General features: G+C 39.6%; 1 protein-coding gene across 1 annotated transcript in view; it reads right to left on the reverse strand.

Annotated features, from left to right (window-relative positions):
- The window catches only part of LOC106895136 (sodium channel protein type 2 subunit alpha-like), a 77240-nt gene extending 73323 nt beyond the window's left edge, over positions 1-3917 (reverse strand). The window contains exons 1-4 of the mRNA XM_014954277.1: positions 3834-3917; positions 3085-3425; positions 2655-2770; positions 129-381 (exon numbers count right to left, since the gene is read on the reverse strand). The gene's annotated coding sequence lies outside the window, so the exon portion shown is untranslated. The remainder of the gene's footprint in view (positions 1-128; positions 382-2654; positions 2771-3084; positions 3426-3833) is intronic.
- Positions 3918-4402: the final 485 nt, after the last annotated feature.

Here is a 4402-nt window from a genome sequence, read left to right on the forward strand (position 1 = left end):
CCCTAAGCATTGAGGCTGTACAAAAGTTCTTAGAAAAAAACATTATGGGTAGTTAACTGCAACCAAAACTACAGCTCAAGTGGTTAAAAGTTAAAATCTTTAGTCCCTAAGTGAAAATACCAACTCACCTGGGCTCCACGGCGCTTTTGCCACCAATTCTTCACGTTCCTGGGCGTGTTGGCTGCACCGAATCTCCGTTCTCATGTTTTCAGAACCTGAGTGGATCTGAGAGGCTGCAGAAACATCTGTAGTTTTTGTCTGTGGTCGTAGAATAAGACCATGAAAAGTCACTGGAAAGACCTTGAATTCCCTGCTACTTCAGAGCATGGAAGGGCAACACAGGCCAGTTTTGATGTCAGAGTATGAAAATTCAGCTGTCACCTGTAACAACAGAATAATAATCCAAGTAATATCAATTACTTTCTTCATCTTTGGAAATAAATCTTCACCTTCTTTAAAACTAAGAAAAATAAGTTAACAAAATCCACAAGCCTACATTTGAAAATGGTCTTACATGATCTGTCTGCCGTGCTCACATTTGCTTGCCCAAAATCTCTCACTTTTCCTGATGCAGCCCCAGCACGCCACAGAGGGGAGGAAGAGGTGCTAAGAGGGCATTTTCCTCTTCACTTCTGCCACTTTAGCACAGGTAACAGGTGTCCTGGTTTGAGGTAAAACAGAACCAATTTTCTTTTCAGTAATTTTATTCTTCGGTTAAGCTTCTTCTAAACTCTCTAAAATTAATGGCATATTTTTCAGACAGTGTCTGCTTCTAGCAGGTAAGGTCTGACGTTTACAGTGCACACCAAGGGACGGTATGCAGAGTGGCTCTTGCTTATCCTTATTGCTGTAACAGCCCAGGTTGGCTCACTTTGTTGTGTGCCCTGCTGGAGGGCTGGAAGCAGAAAAGTGTAGAGAGGTTGCACCTGTGGGGAGGAGTGGACAGGATGGGTGACCCAAAGCTGACCCACGGGGTATTCCATGCTCAGTACAAAAGCTGAGGGATCAAAGGGTCAGCCTCTTTCTTCAATGGCCAGCATCCCACGAGGACTCTGCCTGTTCATCTGCCTTTGATATCAATCTGTGTGTTACAGAATCCAGACCTGGAATCTAGCTCCCATCCGTTGCTGAGTCCAGTCTGGAACTTTCCTAGTGCCTGCCCGTGATGTGATTATCACGAGGACTCTGCCTGTTCATCTGCCTTTGATATCAATCTGTGTGTTACAGAATCCAGACCTGGAATCTAGCTCCCATCCGTTGCTGAGTCCAGTCTGGAACTTTCCTAGTGCCTGCCCGTGATGTGATTATCATCCTGGGATATCATCTTGTATCTATTGTATATATTTAATTATTTTCTTATTAATACTATTTTTTCTTTTTAATATTTTATTATTAATACTTCATTAAAGCAGTTTAGTTTCTTTTCAACCCATAAGTTCTCTCTTCTTATTTTCTCTCCTCTCTTCTGAGGGGAGATGCTCTTCCTTCTCTAAAGGGAAGACTAGTAAAAGAGAGCACCTGTTCATTTTAGTGGCCAGTCCGGCCCAAACCACGACAATGGGTCACATGTTTCTCTAGCACACTTACTCCTTTCCCCAAGTTGTGCCAGATTTGGTACCAGCCACCAGCCACACAGAACCTGCGAGAAACAGTGTCCATATTGTCCTGTCTGATTGCCAGAAACCAACTTCTTGATTGTGTCTAGCTTTCTCTTCATTTTAAATATTTTTTTTTTTAAATTAAAAATGGCACTTATTCTTGCAGTATAGTAATGGTATTTGACAGCCTCAGTCTGGTTGTTCCGAACAGCATACATTCTAAGAAGCTGTAATTTAACAGAGCAGACAGTGTTGCCTGACTTTGGTGACTATAAATGGAACACTTCAGATTTCTCTACGCGTTTGAAGTTGAATGTTAAACTGGAAGAGATCAAATGGAGAGGGAGAATTTTTTCTCCTTTTCTCTCAAAATGCAGACCAAATAAAGGTTCCCCCCTTCCCCTCCCCACCTTTTTACTGTGTTCTTTCAGGTTGTTTCCCCTTTTTTTTTTTTCCTTTTCATTATAACTTTTACATTTTAGGGCTGAGGCACGTTTCCTTCCTGAATGCCTTGACTATGTTGAAATCAGTAGTATTTCAGTGTCCAATGTTACTGGAATAGTCATGTTTGTATTCAGGACAAGACAGGCCTGTGATAGTCCAGATAATGATGATTATGTAGCTGGCTAACAATGACAGTGCTTTTAAAAATTACTGTGTCTTATACAACAATAGATTTCCTTACGACACAGAATGCTAAATTAATATTAAATAAGTAATTTGTTACATTAAAATGAAATAGGTCATTCAAAAGCGTCCCCACAAAGCCGTGGTGTTTTTCATCTGTTTGTGTAACAGCATCTACTGCAGTGGGATCTGGATTCATTACTGGGCTGTGATGACTTTGTGCTAGAGTTGCATAGACAGCAAGTACAGACTACAGCTAATTTACTTGTTTTGTCCCTGTTTTCATGCAGACAAAGTCTTAGTCATGCCCCATAGTAATAATAATAATAATAATAAAGCCATTATTACTATTTAGTACAAGTAATAGGATCATAACTGTAATAGCTAATTAATAAGTGAAAAGTGATGGGGTTTATCAGATGCTACAACCTGATTCCAAGGGAGAAGACTGAGTGAATTGCAACAGTTAATATCGTAGCGCCGCTCAGTGTTCAAACTGGATATAGCTTCGTAATCAGTACATTTCTTAACAGATGCATTGCCACCTGAAGAAACAGAGATCATGGTATTTATAATCCTATAGACATGGCAATGCGCAGCTTACTTTACATATACCATGAGAGACGTAAAGCATGCATACAAATGTGTGCTGAATATAAACATATTAGAAGAAAATTGTCTAGTACCTACCTTGATATAAATGATCCAAATGGAAGTATTAACAGAATGGAAACCTCTAGAGTTTGTTACCAGCATCTTTTCTCCAAAAGCCAAGAAAGAATTTTTGACCCATGTAGTCCTTTAGTTCCTTATCTACTTTCCTGCTTACAATAGATCCCAAAGAACAGAACAGACTTACCCTCTGCCCACGCTTCCTGCCAAATAGCATTATACCATGTAATGCATTACTGTGCTAACTTTTCATTCATGGACATGATTAGCAAGGAGACGGTCAATAATTGGCTTCAGAAAGTCTAGTCTCTTGCATCATATTTCCAGCTTGGCATTAGGCTGTGTTAAAGTCACGATGCTTGTATAATGTGACATTTTCCTCACAAGGATTAGATATATGTGAAATTAAGATGATCTTATTTTCTTCTCCAGCAATCCTTGTTTCTGTCAGTCATGAAATATTGCTGTCTCAGGAGCTGCTTCACTGGTGCCTCTGCCATAAGCCAAGATCAGCAGCTTCCTCAACATCTGTCAACAGTCAGAAACAATTAATTTTTCGTTTGATTTTTTTTAATACATACTTATATTAATCTTCTCTTCCTCTCAGTCAATAGTTGTAATTGTTCTTTAAAAACTGTACCATCAGACTTCACTACTTGCACTGTCCAGGTAGGAGTTTCTTTCTGGCATTATATTGTCTACTTTCTGGCTTTTCTGTATTGTAGCTCCTCCTGTATTTTAAGCTAAGCCATTCAGATGGCACCCTACAGGGGAATCGCTGTGTGTATGAACTAATTCTGCCATTACAGTGGTCCAAGAATTCAACATCAAATTAAATGCAAGATGGTTTTTGATGGTGAGTCAATATTAGCATAGAAAATATACATGCCAAAATATGCGATATGTAAATAAATATTGTAGTAAAGCCAAAAGTACCATGTCAGAGACACTGCTGTAGCAGCCCCTTGAACTACAGGTCCAGCTGCAGCTGATTCTGAAGTGCTGTTCCACCAAACTGCTTCCTAATTGTAGAAGGTAATGTATTGCTGGCTCGGTGACTCCTCTGCTCTTCCACAGTGTATCTGTCCTTGGTTTGTGCCACGGAACTAGTGGAGTATTATCACTGAGGTATTAAGATCTTTCAAAATCTGCTAATGAACTAGAATATGGTTATGAAATGATCTAACTTAAAAGCCACTGGAAAAGTAAACAGCAACCAAAAATTGCAGTTAAAACTTTTCCCTTTTTCTGTAGTACATCCATTTCAGTTTAAGCAAAAATTAATTTCTTGCTATGCAAAGCAACCTAGAAGCACTACCTGAAAGGTCTCACTGAACTGCAGTGTCCCTGGGCTCAGAGGCTATACAGAAAACACTGCTTCAAGACAGTGAGTTGAATTAAGGGAATTAATATACTGCTGCTTAGTCTTTCACCCTCTTTCAACAGCTCACCAACAGGGGTCTACTTCTTGCTGAAGACCACTTGCATATTGGGGTTTTTTTTCT

This window comes from Calidris pugnax, unplaced genomic scaffold (assembly GCF_001431845.1).
Source record: "Calidris pugnax isolate Ruff unplaced genomic scaffold, ASM143184v1 scaffold103, whole genome shotgun sequence".
In the NCBI taxonomy this organism is placed as follows: domain Eukaryota; kingdom Metazoa; phylum Chordata; class Aves; order Charadriiformes; family Scolopacidae; genus Calidris; species Calidris pugnax.